General features: G+C 35.0%; 1 protein-coding gene across 1 annotated transcript in view; it reads right to left on the bottom strand.

The window, feature by feature from the left end:
- LOC147073520 (putative phospholipase B-like lamina ancestor) overlaps nucleotides 1-12,555 on the bottom strand; it is a 106,114-nt gene extending 93,559 nt beyond the window's left edge. Inside the window, exon 1 of the mRNA XM_085944512.1 lies at nucleotides 12,412-12,555. The gene's annotated coding sequence lies outside the window, so the exon portion shown is untranslated. The remainder of the gene's footprint in view (nucleotides 1-12,411) is intronic.
- Between the last annotated feature and the right edge of the window lie 12,269 nt (nucleotides 12,556-24,824).

The following is a 24,824-nucleotide window of genomic DNA, read 5'->3' as shown; positions in this document are numbered from 1 at the left end:
AATACACTGATCTGATTTCCCAAACGCGCCAAAAGAAGTATAACTTCAAAAAATTGACCACTAATATTGCCTGGCAACATCGACATTATATATCTTGGTGACCCCTAGCGATAGTGCCCATAGAACGCGTCGAGCGGGCGAAGTCGGTGTATGAAGCGTTTATTCATAACCATAATCACACGTCTCTTGCCGCGCATTACCCTTCACCTATGTAATAAGCGGCCCAAGCAGCACAAAATAATTATTATTACAGCGTCTCTCATAACAAAGCAATAAAAATATTATATTATTTCGGGGCTTGTAATTAATATTTACGACGACATTATTCAACCAGCGAAATATACGACACGGGATAAAATTAAACAAAGAGATCTCTGTTATTAAATAATTGCTTCTCGCCCGTCGATCGACGACGCCTCGAGCAGCGTGATTTTAGTAGCCGTGTTCAATGAATGGACTTCTTTGTATTTTCATTAAATCGTATCGCCGAGAAGCGAAAAACGGTGACTCATGCGGCAGGCGGGGCACAAGGCATCGTCAAGTCCAGTGTGCGCTGGCGTATTTGATTACGTTGTATTTTCGATGATTTACGCGCCACTTGTAGAAATTTTGCGCGAGCGCCGCACTCGCTGCGTCAATGGGCTTTATGCCCTAGAACCTATATCCATTGTCAGAAAGCGTTCCGCATATTGTGTATACGAAAAGTCTATGTGAGCCTGGACTATAAGTAATTGTACATTAAAACTCGAGTATAATATTATTAAAATATAATACCAATTACTAAATGGAAACAATAATATATATTTTTAATCTACTACGTGCCTTCTCATAAAAAACTGTAACTTTATCTGTAAGCTGATAGCTATCATCTGCAAACTTGCGTTATCGTTATCGAGCTTTTACCTGCTCGGAACTTACTAAAAGAAAACAATATTATTGTTTCCACTTTCACCTGGCGGTAACATCAAACACAATAAATGAACTTGAATGAACTTTTAATATATTCTTCATAATCATAAGTGTTCAAGCATAGTTTATATTGATAAAGCAAAATAATATGAATAGTAGGTACATAATATTATATTATTAATTTATTATAATTATATTATGTCTGCGACCATTCATACGGCAAACAAGTTATTACAAGTCTATGGTTTTTCCTCGAGTTGATTATTGTTCTTAGAAAAATACCGCATGATTTCAGTTAAACAGTGCATTAGTACTTTGAACTGATAAACAATACAATTGATGAACATCAGATGAATATCCTAAATAACTCACGTCTGTGATAACACTGATAACTGAGTGATAACTGATGATAACTGACAAGATAAAAATCAATAGATTTAGATTTATCATTTGAGATTGTTTTAATGAGCTGTTAAATTATCGGCTGAAATGATTTCAGAACGATAATAGTTTTAATGAACGAATAATAAACAATATATCTGTAAATATTTATACTGAATTATTTTAACTTTGATTCTCTTAAATCACAACATTTGTGATTGGCTGTCAACACCCAAAAAAACCTACCCCGCGCTACTGTGTTACTAGTGTCTACATGTGATCACACTATCTTCTACTTCACTACACCTCTTTTCAACTCTCAATTCTGGATTTAACACCGAGTATTTTAGTGTGGAATAAGGAATCCAATCCCGAGCCAAAATTCTGATCCCGGGATTACAATTTGACAATCCCGGGATTGGCATTGTTTCCATAGTTAATATAATTTTTTTATATTTACAAATAGCATTGATAAAATCGGTCAAAAATAAATCTAGTATAATGTATACTATTTAAGACATTTTTATTGTTAACATTAGGCGGCCATAGACGGACAGTTTTCGTAGCAGTTTGAACATGGCACAGACAATAACTGTTCAATAACTGTACGTTAGTGGACACACCACAGTTTAGTTTAACTACCACATTTAAATCTGTCGAACTGTCAACAGACGTGCCCATATACGTACAGTTATTGTCCGTGGCAGAGCAAGTGTCAAAAACTATGGAGGTTATGTTCGCGGAGATAATACACAGGGGTATTGTTTAAATTAGTTTTAGGTAGGGTATACTTGAACGATGATACACGAATAATTTAACTTTGAATTTATTATGGTTATAATTGTTTTTATTTGAAACAAATTGACATAAATACACACCTATGACGTTGGTAAAATAAATCATGATTTCGCTAGTGGATTGTGTATTTTATCGATTCACCGAAACAATATTATACACATTCGTGTAAATATAAAATATAATCTTTTCTTTTGAATAAATTATTCCCTTTAATGGACAGTATTAATTAAGTAAGAAAACGGTAATATTTATAAAGGTATTGATTTTATATACAATAAGCCACAAAATTATATTTACATCAATCATCAGTATAATAATTAATTACTATGATATTATTAAAATATATACTTAAATTTTATTTAGATTTAGCGACATTGTCATTCACAATTAGGTATATTAATTTATGTTGTGAACGTCTTAAATTAATAATTTGTAATATTCACTACATACAAGAAATAAAATTAGTCTATATTTTCACAATAACTTAATATTTATAATGCTCTCTAAAATTTTAACATTTATATTATGTTGTATAAAATAATATGTTTACATAAATAACTATTACTTTGTTTTACTCTCGTAAAAATAAATAAAATATAATATTTGCGATCTCCGCGCACATAATATTGTTATATTTTTAATAATAAATGAATTTGTATTTTATAACAAGCAACACCAGCCGTAGTTGTATCGCGCGGTATATTCTACTTTACGTTACCGACATCTAATGTCACTCGAGAACTTTCGGCTAGTTGAAATTCCAACAGTTTTACAAAAACACGGGAGTGGGGGGTCGCTGGCAGTTTGAACATGGCACACATCTGAAAGGTTGAAAAGTGTCCGTCTATGGGCGCAGCAGATTATCTACCAAAGATAACTGTATGGTTATTAACTGGCATGTTCAACCTGTTACGAGAACTGTCCGTCTGTGGCCGGCAATTATTGTGTATGTTCAATCTTGAAAATACATAAGTTTAATTGAGTAAGTAATATTGTGATATAATAATAATGTGAATTTAATATGAGATTGCTGTTTCTGATAGTAAAGACTTAATGAATGTGTTAGCGAGATTTAAAATAGTAAATCAAATCGTGGTGTATGGCCTTTCCGCTTCATAAATCTAATTAGTCAGCCAAATAAGAAACTGCCGTAAAACGTATGAGACCATGGTGGAATTACCTTGTTAAAAGTGCGAAGCATTGTTTTTTTCCAATCTTTCTCATTTTTATTAATTTATGTGAAAAAATAAAATGAATTGGCAACTTACATATGGGTATAAATCAAATTTTATTCAAACTCAGTTTATTTCTAACTTAGTTAAGTATTTGTTATTAAAAGTATTTTTTCTGTGATATTTTCGTTTTTATTTTATTTTCCATAAAAATTGATAAAAAAACCAATCCCGTGATTCATAGGTATCGAAAATAGCTCGGGATCCCGGGATTGGAATCCCTAGTGTGGAACTCACTACGTCAACTATATTTGTACGTTAAATAATTTAGTTTTTTTACGGAAAGCAGTATTTCCATCTTTTTATAATTCAGATTTTAATATTAATACGTAAAAAATAGAGTATTTTCAAAAAACTATAATACAAAGAACCTTTTTCGTTTTGAATCCTCAAAAATTATAGTATTTTGACTTATTTGACGTAAAATTATAGTATAATATACTATTATACATTTTTCGCGGAATCATTCGGTTTTTGCGTTATATATATTGTGCAGATGGTGCCGGAAAATTCAATTAAACCCTGCCTCAACCAAACCATAAAAGTTTAGCTATGCTTTGCGCGATCTTACAAAAATAGTGCACACTGTTTCAGTCATACTTATACGTTTTCGATCGTCTTTCGATTAAGAATACGTCACATTACAGATGGTATTTGTTAGTTTTTTAAAACTCATTAAGCCCTGCCTAAATCAAACCATTATCGATAAAAAATATCGTTATGTCTATAAAATGACTAAAATTATGGTTTAATCTTAATGGCATAATTTTAGATATTTTATAGATAAACGAATATTTTTTTACTAAACTGTGGTTTCAGGCAGGGTTTAATTGATTTTAAAAAACGAACAAACATAATAATACACCTTGTATGTAGTCTTAGTTCAATGAAAATAAATACGTTTGACTATTTTTACTAGGTATGACAAAATTTAATGTAAAAATAAGTATAAAATATGTTATATGATATACTTATGTTTTGATAGCTAATATGTAATTAACTAGAGCACCATTATTTTTACAACGTTTTTATTAGCTCGTATTCTTGTTTGAACGGTGGTTGTTTGTCCAGTACAAATCTTGCAATCGATTTTTAACTAACTTCCCGACTAGCTAGACATTTGAATATATCAGAACACGGTGCCACTGCATTATTTTAATACTTTTAGCCATCTTTAAGCAGAATTGAATTCATTTTCAGTTAATTCTGTTTGTATGGAAATTTATTTCAGAAAAATCCGTAAAAGGTAAAAGACTATTATTGGTTGCTAAAGGGGTGGTCCTAGCAACTAAATTATTAATATATACGTGCGTTACTATGGAAATCAAAATGACATTTCAGTATTATATATTTGTTTGTTTGTTTTTTATTTACTTCATATCAAGTACCTACAAGTTTGAGCATATTGAGCATAATGATTCAACAGAAAATTTAAAAACGTTGTATATAAAAAGTTCTTTTTATCTTGTAATTATTTTTAATTAAAAAAAACGACAGGCTATCATTAAGTATAACATAATATACATATTTTCTACAAAAGTCTAAATATTATTCAGGCTTAATTCTTCAAAAGATTTAAGTAAGTACTTACCTTTATCCCTAATGTTTGACCATTATCCGGCATGTCTGGTCCCTTGCAAAATCATAAGAATTGAAAAAGTCAATTCAGTTTGTACAAATAGGTCAGATGAATACATAACACATTGTTTTACTTATAGATTGTGTTATCAAGATTATAATGTGTTTTACAATGTTATTTTTTTTTTTACTAAAAAACAATATTTTGACGCCCATCTTGAAATAGTCTGGCACGATCTTTGTTTTGGCAGAGATACAATTTTGAGTATTTAGACTGCGATATAATAATATACTTGTGTAGTACATGATTGCTGTCAGTAAATACAAAACATCTAATTAAAAAATATTTGTAGGTACAAGAGCTTTAATTAATATTACACACAGTATTTAATTGAAAAACGAGTCAACAAACACACTTTTCCTTGCGATAGATTATTAGGATCGGCCCACACACTCTCCGTCAGTTACCGCGTTTTTGCGGCAACTTACTGTGACACTGCAAGACATAACAAAGTTAAGTAAATCGAATTTAACGTTAAATATACAATTGTAAATTCAACATTCTGTAAATAAGGCATTGTTCTCAAATGATCCATTATTACTTACTATTCCAAGAAAAGATTTTGACGTTCATTTATGTTTATTAATGGTTTAGTCAGGCGTGCACACAGCAAAGTGGTATGGGGAGAGTGTCGAAAAGGGGGGACATACTCAACGTAAGTCAAAATGCAGCTTTTGTTCTATTTTCAAAACATGATCCTGGACATTCCTTAAACGCTGTAGATAATCTATTTATATAATTTTGAAGCCTTTATATTTATTTTAATCATTTGATGACTCCATATAGTATTTTTATTACATAAAATAGTATTCTTTTAAACCTCTCGCTCTAATGTTTTAGAATATAGTAAATATATACGCATAAACATACGTAATAAACGCATTTATAAAACCATCAGTATAATTTATGTCGACATTATTATAGTGAAATATTTACGATAAAAATTTATATTGATAATCTCTGTGATCCCAAATTTGACAAGAATTAGGCATTTTATTATTAAAAAAATGGGAAAGATTAACACATTTGAAGATAATTCTAAAGATACTAATTATAAGCTATGTCTTTGACCATTCAAGTGTGATAAACATCCTACGAATAATGATTGCTTTATAATAATTCTTGACCTAAGAATAAGGTAGTGTTTTTTTGAAATACGCCATTTCTTTTGGCATTCCCCAGTGGTTAAGCTACAACATACGGCCGTAGCCATAAATTGACAAATTATAATTGAAGTAGGGAGTAAAATGATGTTAATGCGCGTGTTTGAACATGTACCGTTCTATATCATATCTCATTTTTTTTTATTTTTTGTGGACTGGCTACTTTCTGCATAACTATGACCAGTTAGGATTATAATTATTGTAACGTTTTATACAATGAATTTACATGTTTGAATCCAGTTTCCAATACGAAAAACAATTATGTTACATTATCTATTAGGTATACCTACCTATCAATTATATTAATGAGATAATTCATAATATAGGTACCTAATCATAATTAAACAATGTGTAGGTGTGTATTTAAATTTATTTAATTTATTATCCAATGTGGAAATAAATAGTTATTTTATGTTTATTTAACAAATGAAATTATGTAGAAATTCCACACCTATTGGAATATTATAAAGAAGTGTTAATATGGTGAAATAATATATTATTTTATCAATGAAACTCGTTTTTAATAATACCAATAATTACCATACAATATTGATTTAGGTAGGTAGGTTACTATGTATTCATTTAAATATAATATTATTTTATAAATCATTCGTTTTTTATTAGTGATTAATGATTATAATATTCAAAAATTCTTAAGATTTAAATGGAATAGTGCCGATATTTTTCTTATGGGTACTAATTTATTATGCAGTAATATCCATAAGCCTCTATAAGGGTTAGCGATGACCATTCTTTGACACCAGAAATTTACTTTGTAATTCGTTGTAATAAACATATTTTTAAAACATGTTTGCCAAGGATTTAGATATAGGTATGTCATTTTTTTTTTAATTCGAGATCCCCTTGTTAACATGGGGCCTTATTCTTGCGCACACTCGATGTGTCCACCGGAAATTCACCCCTCTATGTACCACATACAGATTTATTTATAAAATATAATTAATTGTAAGCCAATCGCCATAGACCAAGGTTTTTAATCAGGTTACGTTTTATTACTTTAGGATCTTTAGGTCATAAAACATAAAGAACACAATGCGCGCCAGTTATCCTAAAATGTTGAAAGCGCGATTCATTTAGGTGATAAACTTTAACGCATATTATGATACATATTATGTAGGAACTATTGAAAATGAGATATTCGTTTACACGTGTTTAAATTTGTCCAATATTTCTCCACACTCGAAATCTGTACCCTTTTATACCACACCCGGTAGGGTAAGCTAGTTCACAATAAAGTGTGTTCCTTGATACCTACCACTGGCGAAGGAAGGAGGTAGGCTGTTAAGTTTCGACATAAATAGTGCACATTAAATTTTGTCAGACGTAACGATTGAAAAAACATTTATTCTTTTACACGTGTTTAAATTAAATTTATCCAATATTTATTTTCTCCACACTCGAAATCTGTTCCCTTTTATACCACACCCGGAAGGGTAAGCTAGTTCTTATGGTCCCTGGGGCCTACCACATACCTCTTTATCAGTGGGAAAATAATTTTCAACTCTATAGTTCGATTTTGGTTTCGATAAATTTTGGACTCGCTGGCATTCGGAGAGAGAACGCCGAGCTGGGAACACGTCAATTTGTTTCGTGATGGCGACGGGGGGTATTAATTCTTAAATCGTGTAAGGATAACTAAAAACGTTACCCATTTACTTGAAAAAGAAAACATGTCAATGAATATATTATTATTGTTACTAATAGAACATAGACGTTAAAGTGCCCACCACCACCCGTCATATATGCACAACCGTGGATATGCACAGCCGCTTTCTATGACGCTTTAAACCTGTCTGAAATAAGTGATTTTAAGTACTCATTCCGTCCCGAGACGGAGCCACACGGGACTGATGCTGCAACCATGCACCGTAGTGCTTAAAGAAAGTTAAGAAAGAAAATGTTTGTTTTTTGGACTGGCTCTGCTGTCCGCTGACGTTAAGCGCTTTGTGTACCCGCATACTGAGTGTCACGAATTGAAAAAGATGAGTCTACAGAAGAGTCGGGACTATCCCGCTCCCCATACGACGCTGCAAATTTCTCAAATGCCGCAAAGTTGGCCTCGGTTGCTACCAGATCTCCATGACCAATTGGGCCCGTGTGAGGACGGACCCTGGCAAACAGCTCCGCTCGTTCGAATTCCATAAGCGGGCAATCCCTGAGGATGTGTTCAACATCTTGGTGGTCATGCCCGCAGGTACAACCCGGCCCATCTACTATCAAGCCAAACTCGTGGAGTCTGGCGGCGAAGTTGCCATGGCCGGTGAGGAACTGGCTAATCCAGTGCGAAGGTTGGAGTCTTCTAGTTTGGTGCCTGCAGAATACGTCTGGAAAAAAACGGTAAGTGTGCCGCCCCTTGGGGGAGGCGGTCCACCTCGCCTGCCATGCCGCAAATGCGGTCTTGTACACAATGTCACTTACAGTCTTCCTGTAAGGAACGTCCTCGGATCTCTGCGGTGGTGTCAGATGGACACCGGTGAGTGTTGTGCTGATCCCCCTCAAGAGGAGGGTGATCGATCCTCTGACTTGGACGTGCAGATCGAGGGGTAGCACCCCCGCGAGTACGGCAAGCGCGTCAGTAAAAGTTGTGCGGTAGGCTTTGGTAAGCGAGATCAGCGCAAGTCGCTGCCCGCTTAGTAGTGCGCGTCTCACGAGAGTTAAGGAGTTTACTCGGGAATGCCAAATGCTGGAGGCGTAACCGGCAATTCCCATGAAAATTGCGCCGTATGCAACCTTAAGGGCTCTAGGCTTAAGTCCCCAATTGCTGCCCGCCATTCGGGCCATTCTCTGATAGGCCGAATTGGCCTTAGAGACGGCCGTCTTGGCGTGGTGAACGAAAGACAGCTTGTCATCAAGAATTACTCCCAGATACGTAACCCTTTCGGAGAAACGCACTGAGGTCTGGCCAAAACGAACCGTGGGCGGCCGTCGAGTTATGTTGACCCGAGAACTACCCCTGAGGAGGACAGCTTCCGTCTTGCTCGGGGCAAAGGTCAGCTTGTTCAGCAACCCCCAATTAAGGATTCTGCCCAAGGCGTCCGTGGCTGCACGCCCAAGTGCCGGTCGGCTCGTCGCCCCAACAAGCAGGAGCAAGTCGTCGGCGTACGCAACGAGCGTGCAGCCCGGAGGCAGTGGCAGGGACAGAACGTCGTCAAACAGTATGTTCCACAGAAGGGGTCTCAGGACGGAGCCCTGGGGACACCTCATGGTGGTCCTCCTGTGAATCAGGCTGGGGCCGGAGTCGTAGGTTATCTCCCTATTGCTGAAGTTGCTTTGAACCAAGGCAAAGAGGTCCCCGGGGATCTGTTTCAGCCGAAGCTTTGCCAGAACCAAGGGCCACCACGCAGTATCAAACGCGCCCGCGATGTCGAGAAAAATTCCGGCAACGAGGTCCTCACCAGAGCTCTCCACAGAATCGATCACAAAGCGAATCGCATCCTCGGTGGACTTTCCGGGTCTAAACCCAAATTGTCTTTGCAAGATTGGACAGTTATAAACAGAACATTAAATGGACGCATGTTGGATTTATATGACAAATTATATTTCGGTCGGCATGCGTCACCCGCAAACGATCTTTTTAGACCATGCCTCAACTGAGCTATAGCCTTAATGAAAAGTTATAAATCTAGTTCAAATTAACTTGCTCCAAAACCAACCATTCTTTATAACTTACTGAACAACTGTATTGTTAATAGCATTATTTGTACGTCATATTGCATGCTTTTTATATAATATTATATTTTGATGTTTGTTTTGTGTATTTTAGTCTTCATTCTCTTGAAGGTAATATCTGTTTTTTTCTTCTTGTACATATGAATTTTTAACATTCCTCTCCACTACTTTTCATAACTGTATACAGATTTGACACCCACATCAGGTTTATAATGTCGTAGGTCCCAGGTTCGAATCCCGGGTCTGACAAATTCATTGTTTTTTAATGTGTGTTTGTACCCAGAGTGTGTATGGAACTAACAGGTTTAGCAAGTGGCTAACTAGTTCTCGTAGGTAACAACAAACATATGCACCTCACTCTGTGAAGATCCATGTCAGATCATCTTACGATCGAAAATGGTAAAAATAACTAATTTAAATTATGCTTTATGTTTCCGCTTGTTATTGGGACTATCACTTGTTCATTTCTTTCATATTTTATATTATTTACTCTACAATGAAATTTGATTAGTGTCAATTATAAAAAAAATTGGAAATGACGCGTTTAAATGAAGGAGTTAAATTATTGATTGGATAAACGGTGGCGAAATCTATCGTAATTTAAACAAGAACGCCGAATAAAGGAATGGCATATAAACTTAGAATCACTACGACTAGCATGACACAAAGCTCGTGTTTGCGTATACCTTGGTGGACAATGGAAACCCATCCATTGGAATCGGAGGAATCGTGAAAGGAAACAAATAACATTCTCACAAAAATTCGACAAATGCTTACCCTACAGGCCTACAGTATGGGAATAGCATATACTTAGAGTGATTAAAGTATCGAAAAAAATAGTGTATTTATCTAAGAGATTTAATGGTAATAATTTGTAATTGGGATAGATGCTGTAACCTTAGCCCACAATCTTATATACACAATCAATCAAAAAATAGAATTATTATGAAGAACCATCAGCTAAGCCTCGCCGCTTGACAAATGAATGAGTTCAGCAAAGTCATGAGACTTTACAAAGACTCCGCCAGACTGATGCAGCAGCTCGCAACCAAAATAATTGAGTGTGAAACACCAGAATAAAAACGGTAAGATCGAATATACTTATGTTCTTGGACCTCTTAGTGGAGCGAATATGGAGTGGAGGTTATTTGTCTAAAGATGGCAGAATTATAGATGCATATTTCACAATCATTAACGTACATTGAAATATATTGTGTCATCTCTTGTAGGTAATTATCAGTACGTGTGTACGTAATCTATCGTAACAGTGATGAATCATTTCGGGTTTCCGGAACCTGCCTTTGAAATGCTAAAATGTCAATAAGGCAGCTTTTTAATAACAACCAGTTCGCAAGAACCAGTTATTAAAAACTAGACATTTGCAATCCGGTAGTTAATAAATCACAATAATATTGATTGTCTTCTTAATTTGCGTACTCGGACAAAACCATTTGAAAATATTGTAACGTAGGTAACTAGAATGACGGTAAATATTAGAAAATATTTCGCCTGCGGCGCCATTTTCTTTAAATATTAATATATCCATGTAATACAACTTACTAAATTGCATCATAATAATTCTCAAACTCAGTACAATAGATACTAACACATTCAATTTATACTAGGTAGGTACTTAATAATAAAGTTAATAAGTGTTTCGGAATATTTGCCTTTTGAGCAGCGTTTTGAATCTTTTCATAATTCTCGGTCAGCTTATTACGTAATAACTGGAAAAAGTACTGAACCAATAATGGTAAAACTTCTAAAACTTGCAACAATTCATCACGACTATGATGGTGAGACAACAGCGATGGAGTGGTGAGGTGAGATGCATACCATTATATATGTTTATTGCAAAATGAAATGAAATCTTACCTATACGATTGCTTCAAACAATGTGAAAGAAAGATTTTTCCTAAATGTAAATTTTTCCAAGTGGGAACTGCGAATCATCAAGGCCCACAATTAATAGTCAGGTAGTGACACGAAACTGTAAATTTCGATAGAAGTGCTAGTCACTGCTCATACTTCGAATGTAATATTATGATAAACCATCTGTAGAAAATTATGATTTATTCATTAGTTTATTGATTTTAATGAAATATACAATGGAAAGTCTTCATTTACGGCGAACATATTATTAAAGTATTGCATTCGAAAATATTAAAAACTAGCACTACCATCGTAACTCGTATTTCAGTGCCCCGGCCTATCTATAATCGACCTTGGAAGCAGCAGTGTTGGAAAATTAATATACTATGAATATTATGAACACTACAAGGCAACTATATTATCGATCCGGTTGTTAATCTTTTCACTTTAGCACTGCACTTTTATAAAGTAAAAGTGCACTTCAGAAATTTTAATGATGGCATCCAAAATATTATGTTCAACATAACAAATACAATTTTCGGATAATCATAGTTATAATATTCGTTTATTATTGTTTTATAAATTAATGTAGTTTTGCACATGTGCTACAAATTTAGAAATTATTTGAACAGTCCTATATATTCGCGACACGTCGCTGGGAGTATTCAATTACTGCTAAATGGAAAGTGAAAAGATAAAAAAAACAATATTCATGAATAAAACTCACCAGTTTGGGTGTTGAAATTGCTGTCACGTTTTGCCTGAAGATATTTCTGACAAAAAAACCAAGGGACTACATTTGAAAACACAATGATTAAACTATTTTCTTAATATCAAAGAAATAACACCACACTATCTCACAACTGGACAACTCCACATTGAATAAAAGAATGAGCAGGAAATTCCAGAAATATTTTTACATGCTTGCCATTCTTAGAATATATATACTGCCATCTATTAAATTTTCATAATAATATTTAATAATAATTTTATACTGCCATCTGTTAATATTTACATAAACTAATACTTTAAATAATCGATAATTGGGTGGCTTGTGTCTAAGATAGTCGTTTTCTTTTATACCGACTAAATGAAAATGCTTGGAAAATCGATGTGTGTACATTTAATTTGTAGGTCAATGATAGGACATTGATGCAATAAAAAGTATAATATATTACGTTGTTGTCTTATAATATGATAATTAATGTTATGATAGGTCAGAATTATTGTTGCGTGACATTTTATTATTAATTACCTAGTATTATGTATTTTACAGGGACGTAAAAAACTAAACACAATAAATCAATAAACCCTCAATAGTGGAACGAAACCAATGAAGATGCCATATTTTCACAAAATCTGTGATAAAACAGCTAAAGTAAAATTTGTAAACCCAATTAATTAATATAGAGCGTTGGAGCGGACCCTTTTTGAGTTGCTCCGCTCCAGCTCCGCTCCGGGACCTAATACTTGCTCCGGCTCTGCTCCAGGGTCTGCTCTGCTCCGGGTAAAAAGTTTTAATAAGTACCTATTATATCATGTATACAAATTTTAAAAATATAAGTAATTTTGAAATAATCGTCATTTTCATTATTAATTCTTATGGCAGTGTTGCCATATTTCAAAAAATAATTCCAGTGCTGCAAAGTGTCAAAATATAAGTACTATTTTCATTGGATTTATATTCAATATTTTTAATTTAACTTTCGTAAGTTAGTACCTATGTATTTTATCATCTAATTGTTACAATAAGTGTTAATAATTCGATACTTTCCTACCCTATTTGGCTGCAGTAGCAGATCGAAAGCAGGCTTGTGTATAGAATGGACCGCTGGTAGTAGTACATAATTATTTTTATGTATCTAATCAATAACATGTTTGTTTGTTATTATATTGCTGATCTAACGTCTTAATTTGTTGCCAAATACCTTATTAATAATTATGACTGTTCTGCGATGAGATTGCATTTTTTTTTAAATCGCATAATTGCCTACTAGTAAACCTAAATTACCCTAACTTTTTCACAATTCCGGAAAAAATATAATTGATTCCGAGCTTTTATCATCCTAACCTCAATTTATCACCCTAATATAATTTGATCCCAATAGAGAATCAAAGTCGATGCCTACTTTGTTTCGACTTTTTCCAAGATAAACGGGTTTTCTCCAAAATCTCCAATTCTTCAAGTCTAGATTTTTGTAAATTTTCTTTTCTATTTTTCTGTATGAACGGTATTCTACCATAAATAATAAAAACATATATTGATAAATAGTACCGGATTTAAAAAAAAAAAAAAAGAAGAAGCTATTTTACGAAATATTCTGTCAAAAATTGTATTACTTATTTGTTTTCTTCATTTATCCGCCTCATGTCAGTAGTCCATGGTTTATCCACCCCCGCGGTACGGTATTGATTTGTACTTATATGTTATTTACGAATCACGTCCCGTGGGGGTAGGCAGATTGAGCGTCGTTTGGGGGCGGCAGTCACTCGAAGGGCGGCAAACTGAGATTTGGTATACTCACTTATAGAAATAGCTAAAAATATTCTGTTTACATGTTGTACCTACCTATAATAATAGCTTTGTAAAAATGGTGTGGAAATAACAAATCTGTGTATTGCTAAATGGTACAGACCAAATGTGTCAGAAATATCAACCAAAAACGACATCAGACTTTGATGATTTGGGTAAGTGTCTAACTTAATTATATTAATTCGCTTTTTATATCTAAATTTAATTTTGAATGCTTTATTGGTGTATATTTTGTTAGTAATGTATGAATACAACACATTTCTTACATACTGGAGTCGTGAAAGGGTGATAAAAATACTGTAAAAAAAAAATAGGGCGGCTTTTTGGCACTGCCTAGAGGCGGCATTTTGCCTAGGGACGTCACTGTACAGAGACAATATTAAAGATGTCGAAAGGCGAATCCTGGAATAATGAACCCAAATTTAAGGGAATGGTACAAAACTCTCATTAATCAGAATTTATGTTATATTAAGATCGTCTAAAACTATGTAATAAAACAACACAAAATCTTATTATTGTTTTTATAAATAAATGTAAATATAATTAATTCCTTAATAATTCACGAACCGAATTGCTATTTTAAAATTTTCCAGGAGCGGTGCGTTCCGGTCCATTTCGAGAGCTGCCTGAAACGTACATACTAGAAGCTGCTGGATCTATAAAATACACAAAATGTAGTTTTTGTTATCGTAAATATTTTTTAAATCTCATTTAAATGGTTAATTAAGTACCTACTCAAATTGCTATAATCGAGAAAGGTAGTAAAAATTAACTAACGTTTTTAATTGACGTATTTTTAAATGTACCTACGTATGTACTTACGTCAAATTTGAATAAAATGTAAACATAATGTCGCAGTTTATTGTTATTTTTAGTTCATTTATATTGGCATAAACTCACGATAAGGCATAAGTATAGATTTCTTTGAGATTATTTACACATTTGAAAGCATCGTATAGAAAAAATAGGCGTTTACTATTAATTGCCGTTTTTTGTATTTTCAGTTACCTACTAAAGATAGCTCGCGACATGGAAATAAATAAATAGTTAAGAGATATACAAAATAAAGAAATAAACAGATTCGATCTGTTTTTTTGTCAATCTAGGATTTAGACGCGCCCCCTGCACAGCCGTTCCATCTCTATAAATATCCAATTGCTAACCTAAAGCGTCAATGACATTGAGCTACTTTACGAGCTGCTTGTTGGCGAATTTACAATCTGCCTGTAAAGTCGCCCAGTGTCATCATCGAACAAGCTAACAAGCAGATTGTAAACAATCTACCGAGAAAAGTTGAAAGCCCGTCAACTTTACACGCTACACCTCCCTCTAAAAAAACGATCTACGTTCTGTCAAAATATTCGCTAGCTTGTTGGCTTCTCAGTGAATGGAAAGTTTTGTGTGTCATCATCACAATCGCAGTAGCTGAATCGCCCGATTTTTAATTCGCCAACAAATACCTTGTAAAGTAACTCAATGTCACTGACGCATTCGACACGTAAGTCAGTATCACACTCGACTGAGAGCGCGAGTGAGCCCGTGCGATCGTCAACGGCTGGATGTAGGCGCCCATGTGCATTTTTTTTTCCATTGTCCCACGTGCAAGAAGTTGTTGGAACGAATTATTAACGTCTATCATTATATGATTCTGGGTGTTCCTACAAAGTGTGATGGTACATTGCACCAATTTATGAGTGTTATGGGTCTTTCAGTGGCCACAGGACTTGCGTGTCGTAGAATGCCGAGAGGAGTTGTAGAAAGGTTGTTAGTCACATTCCATTTACCTAAATACATTATATGTTTTCTCATTATTTAGACCAGGGATGGCGAACCTATGGCACGCGAGATGATTTTGCATAGCACGCGAATGTTTCATTTTGAAGGGAAAAGGAATTACTATTTTATATACATTTAAAAAGTGTTTTTCTTATAAAAGTTTTACAAATAAATATATAAGTAGGTACCTATTTTCTTATATATAATATTAAAAAATAATGAATACATAGCCATGCGTATTTTCTCTATCTCTATCTATGCGCAAACGGAAACGGCAAAATTCATGCATACATGACAAGTCCCATTGTATAAAAAATAGCAAGCATATCCTTTTCAAGATTAATCATTACGTTTAATGTGAATATACAATTTCATAGGTCGGCCCTTAGGATCGGGCAATTAAAAATAAAAATATTCAATCAACAAAGCTTATAAAATTAATTATCGTTAGTTATTCAAATATAATAACTGCTTGTTCTTTCTTCTTTGTCCATATCCGCCCCTTTACTGGAGCATATGGACACCACGCGGCGCCTCCAAGAATCCCTGTCGCTTGCCAGTCTTCTTGCTTCGTTCCAGATCAAACCAGCATCCCGTAGCTCCGCCGTATACAGTCTGTAGATTGTATTTAGCGGCCTTCCAGGTCGCTGGAATCCGGTTGGCTTGAAGAACAGGCAAGCCAGGTTAAAGTTCTCTTCTGGCATCCAAAAGTAAAGCTTCCGCAGATATATCAAAAGGATCCAAAGGGGGTGGGCGGTTCAGCACTCCGCAGAAATGATTCTTCCAAATCTTCTTGACGCATTCTACGTCAGACTCTATTGCTCCACTGGGACCACGAATGGCTCCGGGAGTCAGTGGTCGCCTGCCGCAGACTTCACGGGTGATTCGGAAGAGTTTCCTGGTGTCATTTCTGCTTGCTGCCTCCTCTGCCGCTTCAATTTGCCGGTTCATAAAATTGCGCTTGTCCAACCGCACGGATCGTTTGACTACCCTGTCTTGGGTCTGGTAGTCAGTTCGGCGGTCCTCGGTTCGCTCGGGGTCTGTCTCCTCGTCTCTCAGGGCTTTCAGCCTGGCTCGTTCACCAATTTCAACCCACGTTTCGTCAGACATCCACTTTGGCTGCTCACTCCTTCTGGTACCAAGGACGGTACGAGCCGACGACACAATCGCACTCTTTATGAGGCTCCAGTCCGCCTCAATGAGGTCGGATTCAGATTTTTGCCGCTCGTAGATACGATCTACACTATCTCGTACAGCAGTTTTGAAGTCGATCCGAATTCTTCGGCGTCGGAGCTTCTCAACGTCAATTCGTTCACGCTTTGGAGGCCTGGCCTGGCGACTGAGTTTTACTCGGATGTTTCTAATAAGTAACTCATGATCACTATGGATATCGGCGCCTCTGTAAGTACGCACGTCGAGAAGTTCGTTTCGGTGCTTCAAGCTGTACAAGAAGTGGTCAATCTGCGTCCTCGTGCGTCCATCAGGAGACGTCCACGTATATTTGTGAATGTCTTTGTGGGAAAAAACAGTGCCTCCGATTGCGAGCTCGTTCAGAGTGGCGAATTCTACGAGCCGTTCACCATTATCGTTGGGGTCACCGAGGCCGTGTCGTCCCATCACCGTGGGGCCAAGCACCGGGTCTGCTCCTACTCTCGCATTATAATCCCCCATTACAATCACGCGGTCTCTTCGGGGGATGGCGGAGACTGCAGCGTGGAGAGAATCGTAAAAAGCATCCTTTATCTGCGCGTCGGCATCCTCAGTGTGGGCGTAGCATTAAAAGACGGTCAAGGAGCTACCAGGCGTCTTGAAGGAGGCACGTATCAGTCTTTCCGAGATTGGTTTCCATTTCACGAGGCAACGGGCTGTTTTCTTTGACATCAATACTGCCACTCCCTGGCGATGGTATTGCTCCTGACATGAGTAGACAATAGAGTAACCCTCAATCAACTTTCTCCCGGCTCCTTTCCAGCGCACTTCGCTCAGCCCTAGGATGTCCACACCGTAGGTGTGCATGATGCGTGTGGCTTGCAGGTCATTTCCGGGGGTACGCAGGGTGCGAACATTATATGTCCCAATGCGCATACTCGAGTTGTTAGAGAGCATTACTCTACCTGTTTCATTGTCCATTTCCATGCAAGGTCGTCGTTTTACAGAGCCGGCTGTCGTCCGAGGCTGCTGTGTAGGTGTTTTGTTAATCTGTTTCGTTTAACGAGGCAAGGTGATTAGCCCAGCGCTCTCGAGGCCTGAGCCACGAGGGCCCTGAAGGTCAGCTCGACCAGGTTTTTCTGTCGGGGATTTCCTTCCCTTAGCCAGAAGGCCAGGTTTATGGCGCCGGTCACTTGCCCTTCGCCCCCTGCTGTTAGCTACAGCTTACGCTGCATTGCCCGGAGGTCGCCGCGGGGAGGCCAGCGATGGGACTTGATGGCAGTTTGGCATTTCCCAACTTTTGCTATGAACACATCTACTGGCGTCAATGTGTCCACTTGGGGCCGACCAGCCGTTGACCACCAAATTGCTTGTTATTATGCCTCAAATATAATCTCTAAAAATGAAAAACCGTTCAGTGATGGAGAATATAATATGAATGAAGAGCGGTTTAAATGCTTCCACGATCTCTTCGAGAAATTGGAAAGCAAGGAAAAAATATTCAAAGAATAAAAGATATGCCTTCAGCTAGAAATATAGTGAAAGATAGAATATCAAGAACTCAATTGTAACTTTAAAACTTTTTTTTAATGGAATTCTTAAAAATTAATTTTTTAGAAAACTTTTTTTTCGCTATGAAAAACTGCTGGCACGTCAGACAGTTGAAAAATATTATTTTAGGAAATTTTGGCTCGCGTACGTAAAAAGGTTCGCCACCCCTGATTTAGACATTCACCATTGATAATCCTGGTCCAGGGACCTCCGTAGATACTACCGCATGGACTATTGCTTAATCTATTGGTATGTTTAATACATCTAGTCATCGAGCTAAATTGCTAAATTAATATTGGTTAAAGACATAAAATATAATATGTATTATGAATAATTTGGTAAATTTTATGTTAATTCGCATTGGAGTCAATGACACTCTCGATGTTATGATGTTTGTTTTTTTAGTATAGCGACTAATTCTTGTAAAATACACGAATATCATATTACGCTAAATCGACGACTAAATCATTAAAACGATTTTAAACACCAGCTCATTTCTTGGTGACAAGAAATGCATTTTTCGTACAATTAACCATTATTCATAATTTGGAAACGCTTGAAAATATATATCGTGCAGGACACGACTTAAACTTGGATCCATCGAATTTCAGCCAATGTGATTTAGAAAATTATTTGGCCACCTACACCCTACTAAATTACGAATAAATTGACTAATATGTACATTTAATTTAGTAGAAAATACGGTTAACTGGGTTGTATTTAAATTTGGTAGCCGTACTGAGAGGCAAGATGATGGTATAACTAGGGAATCCAATCCCGAGCCAAAATTCTGATCCCGGGATTTCGGGATTACAATATGACAATCCCGGGATTGGCATTTTTTCCATAGTTAATATAAATTTTTATAAATAATAAGTATTTACAAATAACATTAATAAAATCGGTCAAAAATAAATTTAGTACTATTTAAGACATTTTTATTGTTCATATTGTGTACGTTCAATCTTGAAAATACATAATTTTAATGGAGTGAATAATATTATAATATAAATAATAATGTCAATTTAATATGAGATTGCTATTTCTGACAGTAAAGACTTAATGCATGGGTTAGTGAGATTTAAAATAGTATAGCAAATCGTGGTGTATGGCCTTTCCGCTTTATAAATCTAATTAGTCAGCCAAACATGAAACTGCTCTAAAACGTATGAGATCATGATGGAATTACTTTGTTAATAGTGCGAAGCATTGCTTTTTTCCAATCTTTCTCATTTTTATTAATTTATGTGAAAAAATAAATTGAATCGGTAACTTACATATGGGTAAAAATCAAACTTCATTCAAACTCAGTTTATTTCTAATTTAGTTATTTGTTATTAAAAGTATTTTTTCTGTTATATTTTCGTTTTTATTTTATTATCCATAAAAAAATGATAAAAAAAATCAATCCCGAAATCTTCGGGATTATGTTTACCAATCCCGGGATTCATAGGTATGGAAAATAGCTCGGGATCCCGGGAACCCGGTATTGGAATGCTTATATATAACGTTTTATATTATAATTTAACTTCTACTGTGGATCATAATATGCAAGAAACGCGGGGTCACATAGCCGAACAATACACATTCTCTATAATATATTATTTCTCTGAGGTCAATACCTAATTATTAGTAAATTATAATTCTTTAGGTTTGTAGTAATCGTTTACCTCCGTTCAACAAACACACTTTGCCACTGATTTATTTCTTTATATAGCTGCTCTATGTATATACACTATAACAATGATCTATGTGTAGTACATACTGCAAGTGCTTCGTAGTAATATTCCTAAGTAATATTGTATATTGATCGAAATAAATTAAAATATTTTAATATCAAATGTGTCACTGGCGTCCTTATTTTTTAAAAAAGGTGTGAATATTTTTATACGAATTGATTTGTCAAAATTTGTAAAACCACGAATATTGATATTTGATAAGCAATATTGTAAGGCCGTGATGCATAGAATTTCACTAAACATTACTTGTTATTCCAGTGCTTATTATTTAAAGCGTACGCACGCAAAACATGTATATTGTATGTGCGAATGAAAATCTGACATAATAATATGTATTTTACAACGTTTTTATTAGCTCGTATTCTTATTTGTCCGGTGGTTGCTTGTCCAGTGCAAATATTGCAATCGATTTTTAACTAACTTCCCGACTAGCTAACATTTGAAACTTTTAGAATATATCAGAACACGATGCCAATGCATTCTTTTAATACTTTTAGCCATCTTTAAGCAGAATTGAATTCATTTTCAGTTAATTCTGTTTTATATGGAGAATTATTTCAGAAAAATCCGTAAAAAGTAAAAGACTATTATTGGTTGCTAAGGGGGTGATCCTAGCAACTAAATTATTAATATATACGTACGTTACTATGGAAATCAAAATGAAATGTCAAAATGACTTTTCAGTATTCTATATTTGTTTGTTTTTTATTTACTTCATATCAAGTACAAGTTTGAGAATATTGAGCATAATAATTCAACAGAAAATTGAAAAACGTTGTATAAAAAAAGTTCTATTTATCTTGTAATTATTTTTAATAAAAATTAGAACTTAAATAGTTTTATAATACGCTTTACCTACCTGCTTGTTACGTGTAAAGTATATGTATTTTATTTTACCGTATCACAGTTCACCGTATACTATTTTACTGGAAAAAGGTAACCTTGGATACCTTAGGGCAGGGTTGGTAATTTTTTTTACGTACGCGCGCCAAAATTTCCCGAATATTATTTTTCGACTGTATGGCGTGCCGAGCAGTTTTTCATGGAGAAAAAAATCGCTTTTAGGAATTCTATTAAAAAGTTTAAAAATTAAAATTGAGTTCTTGAGAATCTTTCACCATGTTGATAGCCGAAGGCATATCTTTTATTGATCGACTAATTTTTTCCTTGTCTTCAAAATATGATTTGAAGAGATCGTGGGAGCATTTTAACCACGCTTCTTTCATTATATTACCCATCACTGAACGGTTTTTCATTTTTAGCAATTATTTTTTAGGCAAAAAAACAAGCAGCTGCTACATTTAAATGACAGCACATAGGTACTAGGTGTATTGGTTGAATATTTTTACTAATAAAACCGAAAAAACACGCATTGCTATATTGTCATTATGTTTTAATATTAGGTATATAATATGTTACGCCGAATGTGCGAAATTGACTATTACATGAAATGGGGCAAAATTTTGCCTAAATCATGAAAAATGCAAGCCCGTTGCCTTAATTCATGAATTAGGCAAAATATCTGCAGATATTATATCATAATATACCATGCAAAATCATCTCGCGTGCCATAGGTTTGCATAGGCATAGGCCGATACTAAGGCCATCCTCCCACGGCGCAACTGAAATCTGATGGAACTGGTTTGTGAAGGAACTCATAAACTGACCAATGTGATGCTTCGCACATGGCGCTACTGAAACCCAGTTGAAATAATAATCACATAACCTCAAACTGTCAAACTCAACTATCAACCGTGTTGTACAAAAACTGACAACACGCGCGCTGCAGCGTTTACATAAGGTTATTTTGATTTTCCAATTAATATTTAACCAATTTTGGTAAGAAAATATGATTTTTCACCGAAATCTAATGATGTTGGTACCACTGTTTTACGGTGACTGGAAACTTCAGAGACCGCGCGACCAGCATGTCGCATCTCTTCGCGACCGTTTTGAAGCTGAGAGATTCCTGTCTCGCCGTCAGCGAGCCGCCATTGAAATACATTAGCTAGATACTGGCTGGAATTTTAGTTTCATTTCCGACGGACATAAGTTGCGCCGTGGGAGGATGGCCTTACGCTAACAAAGATGTTTTATCAAATGTTTTATAGCATTTATTTTATAAAACACGATAGGGCATAATATTACACTGCATAAAATATTTATAAAACTTAAGTTTCAAAAATGATGAACGAATTTAGTTACACGTAAATTGTACGTTTATTCATATCATAGTTCACCGTGAACTGTCGTTTCTAAAAGAGATAGCCATATAGCATTGGGATTTTAAAAAAATGATCCATTATTCGCAGACAATAGTAATATTCCAGTTTTATTAGATTAAATAAGAACGATAATTTGTAATTGATTGGTATCATACCTCAGTTGAGGCATGATCTAAAAAGATCGTGGCTAGGCGATGCGCGGATTGTGCAAATGACGTGTGCCGAATGAAATATAATTTGTCATATAAATCCAACATGCGTCCATTTAATGTTCTATTTATTGTTCTATTAGTAACAATAATAATATATTCATTGACATGTTTTCTTTTTCAAGTAAATGGGTAACGTTTTTCAGTCATCTTTACACGATTTAAGAATAAATACTCCCGTCGCCATCACGATACAAATTGACGCGTTCACAGCTCAACGTTCACTCTCCGATTGCCAGCGAGTCCAAAATTTCGTCGCACCTATAGTTGAAAATTATTTGCTATTTCACTGAAGCACCGTCTTAATAACAGTTTTGTACTATTCCATACGAGTCGTTTTTTGCGAGCCGGGTTTCGACTTTCGGCATCTTCATGCACATGCGTACACACCTATTGTTATTTCGTATTGGTAAACTCCATTAAATTTCTAATAAGTAACACAGTAATTACGATTGTACGCTTATTGATTGTATTATCAATCTACTGATCTAGTATGCAGGATTTTGACGATTTATACGCCTATTGAATGTAGTATTAGCAATTAAGGTTTTTTACAAATACTTCAACTATTCATATTAATTTGTTTGTTATATTTTTTATTATGATCCGTGACTTGATAGGTAGGTGATAAAGTTTTTACGTACTGTATCTATTGTCAGTGTATATTTACCATTGGTGAGTGCGCATGTGCATGAAGATGCCGAAAGGCGAAACCCGGGTCGCAAAAAACGACTCAAATGGAATAGTACAAAACTTAAATCCATTAGAATTTAAATAATTTGTATTTTTTTCATTCATGGGGATGGGGTCGCCCCCCCCCCCCTTTGTGTGCGCGCCTGAAAAATCTTAATACTTACCTACGAAACGCGTATAAGACTCTGTAGATGATTTTTTTGTAGTCTAAATTCTTTGGTTTCACTCGTGTACCCTCGTTAAATACGATTAAAAAAATATATTAATTTGTTGCGCATGTCACTGGTAAATATGCATTATAATAAACACACAATAATATGGCGTCAAGACACTGAGTCAATCAACACCCACCCACCATCTTATGGAGTGATTCATATAAAATTTATCATTCAGTTTTATAATTCGTGAATCATGCAATAATAATTATTGATTAAATTTGTATATTTCCTTTGATCAGATTCCTACCGTTTTTTTTTAAATATATCTACTGCAGATGAAGTGTAGTAGTGCCTTTATAATGAAGATATATTTTCGAAGATTCACTGCTTTAGTAATTAAAATTGACTACTCCCTATCACGCCGCAGTATCTTGGCTAAAGCACCGGCTAGACCAGGGGTCGGCAAACCGTGGCTCGCGAGCCACATGCGGCTCTTTGGGTATTGACGTGCGGCTCTTTGCCAAATTCACATTTCACATTTTTTTACAAAAAAGGTATGATTGTCGTCGTTTTAAATTATATTTATAATTTTTTCGTGGATTTAACAAGCAAAGAGTTATGTAGCTCCAAATTTGTAGGTCGCCACCAAAATTGAGGATTTGGAGAGAGAAAAATGCAATTTAATTTCACAACACAGCGAAGCGCTCTAAAAGATCTACATAATAAGGTAGATACTACGATGAACAATATAAATAGCATTTAGAGAAGCCAAATAACCGATGAGAATTTGGAGTCACGCCTAAAATTGAATACTACAAATTACATACCAAACATAAAGACACTCTCCAAATAAATCCAAGGAAGGTCATTGTTCACATTAGTTTTAAAGAATGCGTGAGAATTGCATGTAACTCATTTTCTATAAAAATTATATTTATAATGTCAACAATAAAAATACTTATATTTGCGTTAGATTTATTCTCAAAATATTCTTCACTTGATAAATAAACAATAACATTCACTGAAATAAATCATATTTATAAAAATATATGTATGACTCTCGAAATTTTTTTTAACCGTTGTGATACTCATATTTGGCTCTTTTGG

This window comes from Rhyacophila brunnea, unplaced genomic scaffold (genome assembly GCF_057557595.1).
Source record: "Rhyacophila brunnea isolate RB1 unplaced genomic scaffold, BYU_Rbru_1.0 scaffold_17, whole genome shotgun sequence".
In the NCBI taxonomy this organism is placed as follows: domain Eukaryota; kingdom Metazoa; phylum Arthropoda; class Insecta; order Trichoptera; family Rhyacophilidae; genus Rhyacophila; species Rhyacophila brunnea.
The sequence above is the reverse complement of the archived record's forward strand: the minus strand, read 5'-3'. Positions and strand labels throughout refer to the sequence as shown.